Consider the following 17235-nt stretch of genomic DNA (forward strand, 5'->3'; position numbering starts at 1 on the left):
TTCCAATGGCAGATAAAACGTTGGCATATTCTAACCTATGTGATAGATGTGATGAAACTCAAGAAAGTGCGAAAGCAGGTTTGAATGAGAAGGATCCTGGGAAGAGCAGAGAATGGGAACTGGGTGGAAACCGACAGGAGAGACAGAGATTAGGAAAGGTGGCCAAGGAGAACACTCACTATTGGCGACGAACAGCCACACCTTCCCTGGGAAACGCTGCTCAGACTCTAAGCCCTGAGGTCTGGTTATCTCTTGGACCCAAGTGCCTGCTGGTGGGTGTGCCCCTTCCATGGCCCAGCCTCCCCAAGCCGCTGCTCTTCCAGGTCTGGATTCGTTTGTCCACAGTAAGCATTTCTGTGGCATCAATGATGTGTCAGGGCCTGGGCTGAGTCGGGGGCACGCCCTGAACAAGGAGAGCCGGTCCCTGGCCTGCAGAGTTGACCTGCTGGTCAGAGGGGACAGCCTGTAAACAAGTACAGTAATTGTGAGGGAATCACATGGCGATCTGTGCCGTAGACAGTAAAGCAAGGTAAGGGGGTGAGTGTGACGGAGGGACAGAAGGGCTATTGAAATAGGTGACTAGGGAAGGCCTCTCGGAGGGGATGTCTTAGCAGGGAAAGAGCCAGCTGTGGGAAGAAGCTCCAGGGGGAGAGCAGTCTAGACAGAGCAAGTGCAAAGGCCCTGGGGCAGGAAGGAGTTCAATGTCTTTGAGGATGAGCAAGAAGGTGTCTGTGCTGCTGAACGGGAGAAGAGGACAAAGTATGAGGGTGGAGGAGTCACACGGGCCAGATCAGGTGGCCTTCTAGGCCATGGCCAAAGTCTTAGAGCTAACTGGAATGGGAAGTCATTGGAAGATCTTAAGCAGGGAAGTGATGACATCGGTTTACATTTGTCGAATATTACTCTGCAGAGACTGAGTTATAGGAAGAGGAGAGGAAGGAGGTGAGTGGAGAGAGCGACCAAGCGTAGCCTCTGTCGTCTTTCCACAGAGATGAGTGCGGGCCTGGGTCGGGGACCCTGCTGGGACTGACATTAGTCCACAGGACGTTTCCATGGAAGTTAGAAGGGCAGATTCCCTCTCTCCTCTCTGGAATTGAACTATATAACCTTTGGCTCTTGGAGGAGGTGATGAAGGTCTGAGGGAGGGATGGGCAGCGCCAAGGCCATGCCTGCCACCCCTGAGGTCCCGGGGCTGCCAGGGGTCCCGCGGCTCTCCCTTCAGTCCCGCGGCTCTCCCTTCAGTCCCACGGCCTTTAGCTGAAGGAGTCCTAACAGGCGCATGGAGGTTAGGGAGGGAAGCCGATGGCCGGGAGGAGTGGAGGAGAGTAAAGAGCGGGAGGCAGGCTTGGCCTGGGAACTGAACACAGGTGGGACCCTACGGAGGGAAGCAGAGACGGTGTGAGCTTTCGGTCCGGAGATCTCAAGCACAGGGGACTCCATGACCCCGGCAACAGGACAACTGCCTGGTTTCTGTCTAAACATCCACGTTATGTGTTTCCCCTGGTGTCAGTGCAGCTGCGGGCCGTGAACAGCTCCCCTGCGAGCAATTCTGAGTTGTAAAACATCTGAACGGTGCTTAGAGAAACAAGAAAGCAGACCAGAACTGAGCCTTGGTGTGTGTGACATACAGCACAAAGTGGAAGTCGTTTGCAGGGACTTCCTTTCAGGTACAGGGAAAGAAGAGCTTGGACATTTCCTGCAAATTCTAATGAAAATCAATACAGATGTGCAAAATAGCACAGATAGCGTGTCTAACCCCATGTGGCACCTCGTTCTTTGGTTGTGGCGAACGATACAGATTTATAGAGGATTTTATGGCTTCTCTCTTGTCTCCTCCTCACCCCCCAGTGCTGTTTTTATAATAAAGGGTTAAGTGCCTCAACCTCAAATTGTCCCACGCCAGAAGTTGCAAGCAAACCCCACTCGGGTGCAGTTTCAGTTTGGAATGACTCAAACTCGGGGTGCCTGCCAGGGGGAGGGGGTTGATGAGTCACAAACGTAGGGGGGCAGTGAGGTGTGGAGATGGAGGAAACCCTCGCTGCAGAGCAAGAAGGTCTGGGGTCCTCTCACAGGCACTGGCGCCCTGTCTGGCCGTCTTCATTCCCTGCCAGGCGTCATCCCCGACACACAGAGTCCTAGCGGGGTTAGGGTTACCCTTCAGTGAAATGGGAGACAGAGCCTCCCCACGGGGCCTCTGGAAACTGCTGCTGTGCCCAGCGTGTGCACGTGTGCAGGTGTATGTGTGTGCACATGTGTGTGCCTGTGTATGTGCATGTGTGTGTGCACATGTGTGTGAACAAATTTAGTGCAATAGCACTTGCAGTTTTTAATCATATCTCTCTCTCTCTCTCTCCTCAGGCACTGGCCCATGGGTCAGGGCCAGGCCTTGATTTGGGGTCAAACGCCACCCTTTCCTCAGCCGACAGGAGACAGGCACTCCTCATATGGCCAAGCTTGTTGTGTGTCCTCTCCACGGTCGCTCAGGTGAGGAGGCTTCAGGTGGGCCAGCCCGCCAGTTCATCTGGCCTATGCAGACACACCCACCCTCTCCCATCCTAGTACCTAAACCAAGGGCACGAGGGGAGCAAATTTGTGTGTAAGTGAGATCAGACAGCGGCCAAGGACAGGGGGTGAGCCTGCAGCAGCCTCTTGTGCAGCACTTGTGAAAATATACAGACTCCTGGGCCGGCCCAGTCCCCTCCTAAAGCTGAACCCGTCCCACCCGCCCCGGAATTCTGATGCACCGACCCGCAGACCACGTGAAAGACTGGTTCAGGGGGAGCAGAGCTGGAGGGCAGGAGGGCAGTGTGAGTTTGCATCACGTGTGACGGGAGGCAGAGGCCTGATGTCACCAGGCGCCACCTGAGAGAGGACAAGGAGGAGATGGACTCCGGGGCAGTGGGGGCAGCAGGGCTCCAGGCGGGCAGTGACTGGAGGGGGCAGGGGGCAGGCGGGCAGGGGCTGTCTGGTCAGGGCGCTTCCAGAGGGTCCTGGGCTCCATCGCCTCCTGCCGGCTCCCCTGACAGCACCTCTCCCCTGGGGGACAAGCCAGGGCCACGACCTGGAAACACTTGGGTGACGTTACCCTGGCCCCTGCCTGATACATTTCCCAAGTGTGAAGGTGACAGATTGCTGGAGGACATCAAGTGGGAACCATGGCCAATCCCAAAGTGTTGACTTTTCAGCCCCAATCCACGTTAGTGAAATACCTGCCCTGACGTTTCCAGGGTACCCTCTTCTGGGGACTTAAAAATGCTCCATTCCAAGTGGCCTTCGATACACTGGGACTTTATTATTATGATTTTTTTTTAATGATGTACACAATGGGTTGTCAATGAGCAGTGTGAAAGTTACTTTTCTTTTCCATCTGTCACTTAGTAGGGAGGGCGTCAATCTCATGTTATGGACACAGCTCATTTCTGGATCTCAACACCATGCTAATTTCAGAGGTTCTAACTTGAAGCTGCTCTCTCCTCACAGGTGTGTCCTCTTGTATTAATGAAGTCCATATCCCTGCAGGTGGGACCCGCAGGCCCCAGACAACCATGGCACCTAGGGACCCTCACCTGAGAAATTGACCTCTGCTGGCCTCAAGGCCCTGCAGTGCCCTGGCTGAGGGCTCGGCCCACAAGAAGGGCAGCCTCGGGATCTTGATTCTCACCACAGATCCGGGCGTCGCAGCGGGAAGGATCCTGTGCCATACGTCTTCACGGAGATTACAGGACCCTCTGCAGATAAGGTAGGAAGTAGGAATTTGGGTAAAATGATTGTCTCAGCTCCTCAGAAGAGAAGTGTCTGCAGCCAGGTCTGTGATGGGCCTGGTTGGGAGGCGTATAGTCAAGGCGGCAGGACTCTGTGCGTGTGGTGCTGCGAGGGGAGGCGGGGAAGGAAGGACAGCAAGTATATACAAGCTAGTTTCACAAGGAAACGCCGCAGCCTTTAGCTTGGTCACACCAGGTGTCTTCCAGGGACCAAGCAGCTCCTCCCCACCTTCAGAGCGGGAGAGGAAGTGGGGGAGTCTGTCTGTGGGTTCTTCCCATCTTCTGTCTTTCATGGTCAGCATTCTCTCTATGGCAGTTCATCCCCCACAGTGCTGAGCTGTGTCATCTAGCCTCTCCAGGTAGCCCCTGGGGAAGCCACCCTGTGCCCACAGTTGATTTGTTAAGATCTGTCCTGTTGTCAGGAGCCCTGTGTCCCCCCCACCCAGGGGTATTAGGAGAAGCAGCTGAGGAGGGGACAGGTGGGGTCCAGCTGACCTGGGACACTCATAAACTGGGTCTGGCTCAGTGGTGAACCAGGATTTAAGGATTCTGAAAAACAAAATTATTCTTTGCCTTCTCGCTGGCCCCACTAGACCTCCAAGTGCTGTTGAAAACACATCCTCTCTCCAGACTCACACCTGTCCTTGGCACACGTGGCAGTAAGAAGGAAAGTCTTGGACAAGCTGAGGGGCCAGAAATGTCAACTGCCCCCACTTTACAAACTACCCCACCTCCTTTCTCTGCCATGCTGTAATAGTTACTGTGTGACATTGTGAAAGCCATTTAACCTCTCTGAACCGGTAGGGCAATTTCGTGAGGTCCATGTGATACATACAAGATAGGGTTCTTTTCGAGGAGTCAATGAAATAGGGAATGAATAAGTGCTTTTGAAACCCTGGTGCACCCTACAAAGTCTGGGGGGTTATTATCACTCCCCCCTACAGTCCCCCTGCATATTCCTGCAGCACCCCCCATGTAAAGCCACTATACACGGCCACCATCACAGCTGCCTGGCCCATGCAGGTTCGCATTGGATTCGGACAGTTGGTAATGAAACAATGGAGCCAAAAACTGGTGGGCCATTAGCTTTAATCTTAGCTTGTACCTGGCAGGCAAGTAAAAACACACACTGGGCTCCAAAACCCACTCATTCAGTTCTCACAAAGCGACTGACTTATCCGAGTTTCCTAGAATCAAAGGTTTCTAGCTCACTAGCCTCATTCTCCTTTGTTCCCCATCTCCTTCTCTCTGCACAAACTCTGCACAAACTGGCTTCTCTTTCAGCACTCCACCATCTTGACTGCCTCTCCTCTTCTCCATGTGGCCTTACTCTGCACTCCAACTTGCTCTATGCTCTAATGCTAATCTCAGGAACCAAGAGAGCAAGCTCCCGGTCTGCCCCACTTTATAGTGCAGAAATCAAAACCTTTAAACCAGTATACAAAATAGGGAAGTCTCTAATACAAAGTCACTTATCTGAGGCATGATGGGATTGCACCACCTCACATCAAAAAGGGTGGGAAAGGCTTAGTCTTAAAACCAAGCCCCAGGCTACAAGGATCCTGCCTGCCCACAGCCTGCCCCCAACACTCATTAATATCACCTGGGCAACAGGCCTCCACGTGGGCAGCGCCATCTTTAACAAAGTGAGCATAATATATTTTGTCTGCCCAACACCCCACCATTCCTCTTGAGACCCTCCTGGCTTCTTCCTTGGGCTCTTGTGGATTTGGTCCCAGCTGTGTTTCTAGCAAGTCTCTCCCTTTGCTCGTGCAAGCGCTGCTGTCCCTTTAAACAGCCTCTCCTTGGCACTCTGGTAGGGGGAATTCTGACATTCATCTTGGGAATCCTGGACTTTTAGCTATAATGGGTTCCTAGGGCAATTCTTTCACAATTTCATAATTTAAAAAAAAAAAAAAAAGCTTTCTTTTGAAACAATGAGTAACCTTGCCGCAAGTCCCGACATGTTGGGAACCACAGGAGCTTGCCTGGAAAAAGCTGGTCAAACGGTGCCTACAGTCTCTGGATTCAGCTGAGAGGAAGGCAGGTTGGCCTGTTCATTTCATCGCTAAGCTTTGGACCCTTAACACCCTTTCCTACCCTTGCCTCAGTTTAGCCTCCCAGGAACCCCCACGAAGGAGGAAGGCTGTGTCCAGCTCACAGGCACTGAGTGATTAGCCTCAGGCTCGGAACAGCCAGTGTGAAGCCGGGCAGAATGGGAGACTGTCTTGTTGTTCCCAGTATTTTCAGTGAAACGCCGCTGCCATGTGTTCTGACTTGTCCCTCTTGCCTTTGTCCCCGATTTTCACAATAACTTTCCTCTCCAGGGGAAGTGGCCTGGCTTCTGACAGGTGCTCGTCTTCTTCATAATATAGTGTCTGTCTTGAACTCACCGAGAAAGTCTGTCACAGCGCCGTGCAGCCATTGGGGGTCCACTGAGACCACGTGGCAGCCTCTTGCCTGGAGCTCCATGGAGGCCTAACCCAGTGCTTCCTAGCTGCTTAAGGGAGTCTTAAGTTCAGAGCAGAAGAAAGGTCCGGGGTCTCTGCCAACTCAGCCTCATGTTTGGGGGCTTCCCTTGGGGTGGGGGTACCTGAGCTGCACCTGCCACCTCCATCCCTGGGGCCATGGTGGCCGGACTGCGTAACCACAGGTCTTTTATTGCACTGAATGTCCTTCTGCTGGTTTCTGTTTTTTTTTTCTGCGGGGACTGTGCAAGGTGGGGGTATTTTGGGAGGGGATCTGGGGGAGGGGAGTGGAGTGAGCAGGGGCTAGAGAGGCAAAAAGAGGAGATTGGGGGAGGAGCTTTGGACAAAGAGCAGAGATGCTCAAAAGGGGTGGAATGTGGCTGTGTGCGTGCACGTATTCTTTGTTTCCCTAGGAAAGGTTCGGTCAGGTTGATGTTACCAATGGGTGCTTTGGGAGTTAATGGGGGAGGGGCATGGCAGAAGTGGAATGGGACTAGTTGGGCATGAGGTGAAAATGGGGGCAGCCCAAGTGCTCCCGAGTCCTGTGCAAGTCAGCAAGTCACAAGCTGGACATCTCATTGCGGTGGAGAGGGTTTGTTGCTGGCCCAGATCCTTGGAGCATAGGTCTTCAAATCACCAGATAAATGTTTAACAAGAATTCTCCTTTACGTCTATTCCAAACCATTCCTCTTTCAACTCAAATTCTGACCCATTTCTTCTGGTTCAGCTCCAATTGAATCCATGCCAGCGTCCCACACTTTGACTCACAGAATCCGGTATTGTAGAAAACGTCAGGAAGAAGTCTGTGGCCACAGGGTCAGTGGAAACTGTGGACCAAGCAGTTTTGGAAAAGGAATTACATGGTTACAGAGGCTGGGACTGCAGCCATAGGACGGAGCTATTCCTGTTCAGCAAAAAGATAGTGAATTCCCACAGGGTGAAATAAATTATAGGCAAAGTCAGAAATATCAGGTTCTTCCAGTGGTTTAAATTCTAGTGCTGATTGACTCATCTGAAGCAGCCAACAACGCTGACCACAGTATGGAACGATGGTACTCATCGTTGGTTCAAATATATCCATAATTTGTCAAGCACAATCAACCTTCTCAGCCCTGAGTCTCCTGTGCAAATCATGTTCTGTCTGTGTGACAGCCAGACCTAAGCCTCCTTCCTCGACAGTGTGAACTCTCCTTGCTTGTTAACACAGCCCCACCTGTTTTGTGCAGAAATAGATCAAGTGTCTGTGTTAGTCTGTTCAGTTATTGTAACAAAATGCCACAGGTGGTGATGGCTTATGAACCACTTTTAGAAGTAACTGGATTTTGTGTGTGTGTGTGTTTTTAAAAATGAAGATGCAAATATCTATCCATTTTCCATATGTATGCATATGTTGACATTTACATATCAAAGGCAGGGAAGGTATTGAGGTCTTACACAACAATAATATAATCCCTGTTTTGAAGGACTATTGCTTTTTTATCAGCTACCATTTAGATTTCAGGACACACTTGTCTTCTCATTTCACTTGACACATGAGAAAATTGTTGCAAGCTAGTTGAGCTGTAAGGTGAACTTGACTGTGATAATGGGACACAGCTCAGCAAAGACAGCAAGGTCAGCTGACCGGTGTTCTGTTCTTCTTGGCATGCTATATCTCGTGACCTGGTTCAGGATCACCTCTTTGTTCTCCAAAGACTATCAGATTAGCACAAGGGTGGCCCAAGAATGTCCTTTGTGCAGTTAACTGGTAAGGATACCAACCAATGTATACAGAATGAATGAATTTGAAGGGGCTGATTAGTATATTTAATTATTCCTAGACTGGCCCTGGTCTGTTGGCTCAGTGGATAGAGCGTCAGCCCAGCATGTGGATATCCCAGGTTCGGTCTCTGGTCAGGGCACACATGACAAGCAACCATCTGTTTCTCTCCCCTTCCCTCTCCTTCTCTCTCTCTTTTCCTCCTATAGCCAGAGGCTCAGTTGGTTCAAGCATCGGCCCTAGGCACTGAGGATAGCTCAGTTGATTTGATCATAGGCCCCAGATGGGGGTTGCCAGGTGGATCCCGGTCTGGGTGCATGTAGTAATCTGTCTCACTATCTCCTCTCTTCTCACTTAAAAAAAAATTATTCCTAGACAGCCAATTTCCACTGAACTATCAGCCTAAATTCCTTTTCCCAGGTAAATCTAGAGATTGTTGGATGGGTGGAGAAAATGTCTTGCATAGCCAATGTCTGTTTAAATCTCCAGTGCTACTATTCTAATGGAGGCAATCAGGATAGGCTTGATAAACTATGGTAACAAACAGCCCCCAAACCATAGCATTGTGCAACAAAAGTTTATAGCTCACACCATATCTGCTTTTGCTTTGGGCAGTTGTCTAGGGCAATGCCCTCACATGTTCAGTCAGCGTTCCATTCTTAAGGCTCTTCCTTATCCACACACACTCCCCTGGTTGCCACAGCAGGGAAAGAGCAAGGGAGAGCAAATAAAGGCTTCCACCCAGAAGTGACACGTGTGTTCTTTCACAGCAAAAGCAAGTTCCATGGCCACGCAGAACTCCAGGCAGGCAGGTGTACCAGTTATTGGTTCCTGTAGAATACACCATCTCAAATGTATGCTTTCAACAACAGAGTGCATTATTTCTCAGGTTTTTGTGAGGAGGCTGGGCAGCTCCTTTGCTGGTTTTGCCTGGGGTTGCTTATACAGCTGTATTTGATTGGAGGATCCACTGGGCTGAGAAGTCCTACATTCATGTTGTCTGCCAGTTGGTGCTGGCTGTTGCCCGGGGTGACTTGATTCTCCAGGTGGCTTCTCATCCTCCACTAGGCTCAGCTGACTTCCTGACACGATAGTCCCAGGACCGTGTTCCAAGAGGACAAAGGCAAAAGCTGCAAGGTCTCTTGAGCTTGCACAATCCTTCTGCCACATTCTGTTGGCTCAGAGCAGCCACAGGCCAGCCCAGATTCAAAATATGGGGAAATAGTCTCTTGATGAAAGGAGTGTGGATACTCTAGCCACGTGTTTTAACCTATTACAGCAGGGTTCAGGTACAGTTGATTCTTGTTATTTGTGGTAGTTATTTTCTATAAAGTCATTGCCAACACTGATGTAGAGAATACTGAGCCATTGTCCTAGGGGAAATTCATAATTAGGTTCCTATGAGCCTCTGGACACAACCTTTTCATCAGCTGATCAATATGTAACCTGTTCTTTGTGTGAATCTGTTTAATGACACCTCAGTTAATATATGGTTGACTCATTAACATTAAACTCATGGCCAGCAGCTCTATGACTCATGCCTGAACAAAGTTTATCTAGCACGTATTCTCTCCATGAGACACATCACGGCCTTCTTGTGCTTAGGAACTCTAGGCAACACTTCAGCATTGCACTTGGGAACCATTTAAACATTGTTATCACCACCAAAAATACAACAATTTGAAAAATGTCACTAACTAGTTCCCAAAAAGGACACAAGAGTTGAAACAAGAAGGCAAAACAGTCCTTTTTTTTTTTTACCTCAGTTGGGAGTATATGTGCATCAAACAACTCAAGTATTTTATCATCTGCCCATGGCCATGGATGACCATGAGGGCAGCATGATTATTGATTTGGAGGGTTACAAATAAATTTTAGCAAGGAGACAAATTTGCAAATATAGAACCCCCAAATTATGAGGATGGACTGTACATAGAAAATGGAAATCAGATTGGTGAACAGAGATCATTTCTGTCACATTCATGGGAAAACAGGAAAGAAATGAATATTTATTGAGTACTTACTATGTGCTGGCCTGATGTATTTACTGTGGCATTTAATATGATATATGTTATATAGCATGTACCGGCGATCTTGGGCTTGCGCCAGCGGTTTGGGGTTTTAAGCCAGCGACCTCTGGGCTCAAGCCAGCTACCATGGGGTCATGTCTATGATCCCATGCTCAAGCCAGTGATCCCACGCTCAAGCTGGATGAGCCTGTGCTCAAGCTGGCAACTTTGGGGTTTTGAACCTGGGTCCTCAGCATTCTAGGTCAACACTCTACCCACTGCGCCACCTCCTGGTCAGGCTATTTTATCTTTCTTGGTAGATTGACCTTTTATAAAATTTCTAATTTTTTTCTAACCATCTTGTCATATATTAGTGTGATATTGTGTACTTAGTGAGCATAATATTTTATCTGATATTAGTGTGCTTACTCCAGTTCTGTTTGGGTAACTGTATACATGATGTATCTTTTTTTGTTGTTTTACTTTCAATCTATTTGTCTTTGGATCTAAAATGTGTCTCCTTTTGGGAGCATCTAGTTGTACCATGTTGGTTTATTTCTATCTGTTCTACCAATATCTGCCTTTTAGTTAGAATGTTTAAGTGTTCATTTTTTTTTTTTTTTTTTTTTGAGGATCCTTTGTACCTGATGAGTTGCTTCTCTCTCACTGTTTTCAAGATTTTCTATTTGCCTCTGGCTTTTGACAATTTAATTTTTCATATGTATAGGTGTGAACATTTTGGGTTTCCGCTACTTGGGAGTTTGTTGAGCTTCTTGAGAGTGCGGATTTATGTTTATCACCACCGTGGGAAGTTTTCAGCCATATTTCTTCAGATTTCCTCTTGCCCTTTCCCTTTCTGTGTCCTTCTGGAACCCCGTTTATGCATATGTTGGTATGCTTGGTGGTGTTTCACACAAGAGTCTGGGGCTCTGTTCAACTCATCTCTTGTCCCTTTCGGTTCCTGAGACTAGGTCATTTAAACTGTCCTTCAAGTTTTCTAATTTTTTCTTGTCCCTGTTCCCATCTTCTATTGTGCTCCCATCGTGAAATTTTCAACTCCAGAATTTCTGTTTGGCTCTTTAAAAATAAATTCTGTTTCTTAATTCATAACCTCTAACTGATGATATATAATCCTCATACTTTAGTCTTTTAGACATGATTTCTTTTGGTTCTTTGAACATATTGAAAATAGCCAATTTAAAGTCTTTGTGTGATAAGTCTAGTAAGTCCAATGTCTGGGCTTTTTCAGGGACAGTTTTGATTGATCATCTTTTGTGCATGAACCATACTTTCTTTTTTATTTAGTTGTCTGGTAATTTTCTTTTGAAAACTAGGTAAATAGTGTAACGTGGCAACTCTGGAAGTCACATTTTCCACTCTCCCTGGTTTTGTTTTGCTGTTGTTGTGTGTTGTTGTTGTTTGTTCGGTGGCTTTTCTGAATCTTTTTCCTTTCTTGTATGTGACCCCTGACTGGGGAGCTACTGACCACACAGAGAGTTCTCTAAACGCCCGGCACTAATGAGTCTTTGCCGAGGATTGTATGTGTGTTGGGACACACCTTCAGTGCTAAGCCAGACAGTTGACAACTCTTAGCTTCTATTTCCTTCTTTTCCAGAGCCTCAAGGTCAGCCAAAGGTGAGAGCTTAGGGTCTTCTCAGGTCTTTCCTGAACAGGCACCCAGCCCTGGGAATGCACCTCACCCTGCGTGTGCTGTGGCCTTGTAGAGGACCAGGAATGTGTTTGAGTTTTTTTCAAAGCCCCTATAACTATGTTATTCCATAGATTTTCCTTTTAGCTTTTTGGTTAGCCTATTGTTTGCCCCAACTGGTTGTAAAGTTAAACAACCCCCTGTAATTTTTGTCAACACGCATACCAGGGTAAAAGGCTACTCCCACTGCATGACCTCTAACGTGGGTCAATGAAAGATAGCCCTGCCGGTGGGGTCTTTCATGAAGTCACTGGACAGGTCAAATAATGACCGTTCTCTGGGAGTGAGGATTTGAAAACACTCCAGCCCTGCTTTGCCCCCTCCAGCAGCTGGGGGGAGGTGTCGTTTCCCTGAGATTGAGGACTGTTGGTTTATAAGGCTGCCACGGAGCTGAAGAGGGGCACATTACAGTGCCACAAAGTTTGCTGCTCTGACTGAGATTCAGTAGGGTTTTTTTCCTTGAATAGATGTCTACAGATTGAATAAATAGGCCCACCAAAAAGCTTTCTGTTAAGGTCCAGGGTTTGGAAACAATGTTTGTCAGTTTCCTCCTTGCCTTCCTGGAGGAGAGAGTTTTTTGAAAATCCTTCCTTGGCCTTTGTCTCTTGTGTCGATTGGCAGCTGCTCTGCCCGTTATATCAGTTAGGATCAGGACCATCCACATGTGACAAAAAACACCTGAGGTGACAGTAGCTTAAATGCTAGTTCTAGTCTCTTACATTAAAACATTTTAAAGTAAATTCAAAAAATTCACACAGCAGCTTGTTTTAGCTTTTGATCTGTCATCCCCAGAGGGTGCAGCCCATCTTCAGGGTCTGAGATAGCTGCTAAGGCTCCAGCGATCGTACCTGCATCCCAGGAAACAAGGTGGAAGAAGAGGTGGCAAAGAACACACGCCCTTCCTTTAAGGACTTCCCAGAAATTGCACAGGATCTCTCAAAACATAGCCACATAGCCACACCTAGCTACATGGGAGGTTGAAAAACATGGTCTTTATTTAGGAGGTCACATATGTCCAGCTAAAAACCAAATGTTCGTTAGTAGTTACTAGGGAAGTAGGAAAACTAGCTGTCTCTGCCATACGCATTGGACAGGTAAACAAATTGAGGATTAGAGTCGTTCAGGATGTTATCCAAGGACACCCAGGCAGTATGCAGAGGCGCTAGGATTCAAATCGGGTGGTCTGACTTTTGACCCCTTTGTCATTCAGAGTCAAAGAAGTTAGATAATTTGATGAGGTCACATAGTTGCCTCGTGCAGATCTGTCTGGCCCCAAAGAGCATCCTTTTTCTATTATTTACCCTAAACCGGCTAGCTTACTCTGGCGGGCCACTAAAAACAGTGACCAAAAAGCTGACCTCACTGTTCAAGCTGAAAATGTCCCATAGAGGTCCATTAAGATACCTGAATAAAGTGTATTGAGGGCCCTTTAAATATAGGACAGCAGTGAGTAACTGAGGACAGCGGATGACCAAGAGCATAGATTATTAGAAACAGAGCCACTGAGAAACAGACATAGCAAACCTTGCTTACTTTCTGAATTGAGAATAAGGAACCTATTAGGTACAGGTTGTGAATTGCTATTAAGAAATCAGTATTAAAAGTTGTAGTCCTGAACAGAAAGCGAAGTCCATTTTGTTTTGTTGTTACCACTAAAGTCGCGGACTCCCAGGCCCCTCCCCCCACCTTGTTGGGTGGTTTTTATCAGTCCATTCTGCTCACATTCTGCTCTGGGGTGGGGCGAGACCCCTGTTGAGCCTAGGTCGGAAGGGTCCATGGAACCGACCCAAGATTTAAGGGGACAGACTCCAGCACCTGCCTTGCTTGACTCATCATTCTTTTTCTTCCTTTGTCAATTCTTCTTTTCTTCACTTTGGATTATCCTAAAGCTGAGTTCATTGAAACCTGAATGAGTGAAGTCATGTTGTGATTACAGATTCAGGGCAGGTTTGCAATTCAAGCAGAGCTCCTTTTCACGTTGCTCACAGAGGACACACTCACCAAGGGGGTGTCAATGGAATTGTCATTTGATAACCAAACAGAAGTACAATTGAAGTGCTGGTGACTAATACAGCCCATTCACAACCACCCAGAGATAATTCGTTGTTCTCCATGGTTTGAATCTGTCAAAAAAAAAAAAAAAAAAAAAAAAGGTTTGGCTCCAGCAGCTAGAGTAACTGTAGCTCTATCTAATGGCATATGTTAGGGCTACTGAAGTTAAAGCTGATGGTTGGCCCTTGTGTCCCACAGGGAGCTGCCGTCGTCGGTCCCTCCCGTTGCCTCTAGAAGCCTCCTCACTAGTACCCAGCAGAGCCCCATTGCCAAGAGCTCTGTCCACACCCTGCCCTGATATCCCCAAAATAACCTCTGCTGTTACCTTTCTCCCACACGTGTGCACAGGCAGGCAGACGGGCACACACACGCGAGCGTACACACTCAGGTGCAGAAATAGCTCCAGCCTCTGCCTGTGTCCTTCACTTTGAATTTTTTTATTTTTCAGGCTTCCCCAGAAAGTATTCTGAGCTGTCAGTCCTCAGAATACTAGGTTTCATTTAAGTTTTAAAATTTTATTAAGCACTTTATTTTTAAGCCATTATAGATTCCTACGCAGTTGTAAGAAACAATACAGGAATATACCATGTGCTCTTCACACGATTTTCACCCATGGTAGCATCTTGCAAAACTAGAGTACAGGTCCCAACCTGGAAATTGACATTGGTACCATCCCCAGATCTTATTCAGAGCTCCCGTGTCTTGCATGCACTCATTTGTGTGTGTGTGTGTTTAGTTCTACACTGTCTTATCAGATGTGGAGGTTTGGGTACCAGTCACCATCTCTTATGTTCCTTTTGTGTGACCTCACCCATCTCCCTCTTACTCCATCCTCCCTCCAACCCCAGCCCCAGCCCCTGGAAACCATGGATCTGTTCTTCCATTGCTTTAATTTTGTTGTTCCAAGAATTTTATAGAAATGAAATCATGACATGTGTAACCTTTAGGGATTGACTCTCTTCACTCAGCCAGATTTCCTGAAGGCTCGCCTCAGGTTTTCTGCACATCAGAGGTCGATTCCTTTGCATTGCCGAGCGGTATTCCAAGGTATGGCTGTGTCCCATTTGATGTCACCATTTACCTGCAGAAAGACATCTGGACAATGGGGTCCAGTCTCTCCACATCCTTGTCAGCAATCAATAGTATCTCTATTTGTTATGGTAGCCATTCTGAAAGGTGTGTCGTGACATCTCGTTGTGCTAACTTAATACCTACTTTCATATGTCAACTCTAGATTATTACTGATTATTTGTGCAGCTTCCGGTGTATTTTTGTTTGTCAGAAGTTTCCCAACCACTGCGTAACTTTGAAGCACTGGGAAAACACAAATGCGCTCTCACTAACTCCATCTCGCATGTCAGTCCGCCTTTTCCCAGTCGGCCAAGCCTTCTGTCACCACCTGCTTTTGAGACATGACCTGATGCACAACTCTGAAGCCTTTTGAATAATTGTCAGCCCTAAAGTTAACATGACAGGGACTGCAGGAACAGTGTGGGTCAGTGGCTCTCTGGCCTTCATGGGCCTGTTATAAAGGGAATTGCTTGGTCCATACACCAGTTGTTTCTCTAGTCATAAAATATTTTTCTAATCAATAATTAGGCTATGAGAAATAAACCCCTGTCTGTCTCTTGCAGCCCTTTCAGGATGAAGATTCACTGAAGCTGCCTCCTTGAGTCCTCCACCATGTGCAGCCCGGGTCCCACTCCACCCGCCAGGTCGCTGTGCCTGCCCCCACAGGAAAAGCAAGGTAAGAGGGGAGGCTCTGTGCCGCCCCCAGGCTGCTCCTTCTCTGGGAGGGAAATCTGACATTTGTAGCTGAATACCAAAATGTTTACTTTGTAAAAAAGGAGAGACCCAGTTGCCTGGATACAGTCAGGAATCCACATTGCATCTGCGGGTGACCTGTAGTCGCCGTGTCCCTTTTGGTGTGTCCAAAGCGTTAAGGAGAAAACGAGACAGCTCGGACAAAGAACGCATCCCTGCGTGGGCTGTCTCTGCTGGTGCTCCAGGGATGTGTATGTGTGCTGCATCCACACAAATGCATGTCATGAATGGCTTAGTGTCAAAACCCTGCAGCAAACATCAGCCCTTTAGATGAGCGGGGAGTCCGAATGGGGTTCGCCAGCAACCGACTTCTATAGAGACTATAAATAGTAGGCACATGCCTCCGTAAGCACTGCAGCTATTTATTTTTTTAATAGGGCATTCTCATGTTACAAGGACATCAGAGATTACTGAATAATTTATTTAATGGTGGATTATATGGGCTTCACTCTTTGCCCATGAGCTCACACACAAATGTTTAAAGGAGATAAGGTGGAGCAAAAGCCAGAGCTCAGGCTTGGGTGAACTCTCTCTCTCTCTATATATATATATTTTGCCAGATAGACACGTATAACAATTGTAGCCATATATACATATTGTAATATTCTCTCAGCTGCATACATTGTGTATACAATAGAGGCATTACTTTATTATGAAAAGTTGGCTAAACCATACTAATACCTTCAACCCACCACACTGAGAAATACAGACCAGAATAATAAATGACCCAGCTACACTTGGCAATTTTAACAGACGACTGTGATACAGAGGGGTATGTCTGTTCTCTGCGAAAATATAAGGAAGCAATAGGGGAGCAAAGTTCAACAAAATGTTGTTAGATTTGAAAAATGAAGATGCGGGGGGGGGGGGGAAGGACCGGGATGGGTACTTTTCTGTGCACTTCTGCCGTTATCTTTTCAATGATGCGGACTTGAAAGACAATCGCTTCTGAGACCTGGGACGGTGCGCCCTTCCCTGTGTGCAGTTCTCAGGCGAGCAGAGCTGCCTTGGAAGATGGGCATGCTCTTCTGTCAAATGCAATTTTTTGATTGTGATAAAATTTATTTTAAAAGACTATTTAAATTTGACAAATAGAAAGACGGCAAAAAATCCAGACAAGCACTTGACGTAAGAGGAAATTCATGAGGCTGATAACTGTGGATAAAGGGGGCTGCCAGGGAAATGCAAAGTCAACTCATAATGCGATACCAGTTAAATTTTTTTAAAGTTTGACAATAACAAGCGCTAATGAGGATGGCAAATACTGGGAACTACCACTGCTGGTGGGAGTTCAGGTTGAAGCGGTGATTTTGGGGGAACAATTGCCATTACCTACTAGGGTTGAGGATTTACACGCCCTATATACAATGGAAGAAATGTCACTCTGGGGAAATGTCCATATGGACATCCTGTGGGCCAGGACCTATACTAGAATGTTTACAGAAGCATTGTTCATACCCTGAACCGGAAACAACCCAAACATCCGCCCCACAGAGAAGGGCTACATACAAACTGGAGCCACTTACAAGAGCAGGGGTGAATTTCACAAACGGGACACTGAGCAAAAGGAGCAAGAGACGCAGGTTCAGAGTGAGGGTGCCGTGACTGAGAGCCGGTCAACAGGCAAACCGACCTCTGTTGCTCAGAGTGCCTG

General features: G+C 47.4%; 1 long non-coding RNA gene across 1 annotated transcript; it reads left to right on the forward strand.

The window, feature by feature from the left end:
• The first annotated feature begins 2355 nt into the window (after positions 1-2355).
• Positions 2356-15489, forward strand: LOC136393407 (uncharacterized). Its single transcript, XR_010749088.1, has 3 exons — positions 2356-2484; positions 3520-3739; positions 15392-15489. It is a non-coding gene; the product is annotated as an uncharacterized lncRNA (long non-coding RNA).
• Positions 15490-17235: the final 1746 nt, after the last annotated feature.

This window comes from Saccopteryx leptura, chromosome 2 (assembly GCF_036850995.1).
Source record: "Saccopteryx leptura isolate mSacLep1 chromosome 2, mSacLep1_pri_phased_curated, whole genome shotgun sequence".
In the NCBI taxonomy this organism is placed as follows: domain Eukaryota; kingdom Metazoa; phylum Chordata; class Mammalia; order Chiroptera; family Emballonuridae; genus Saccopteryx; species Saccopteryx leptura.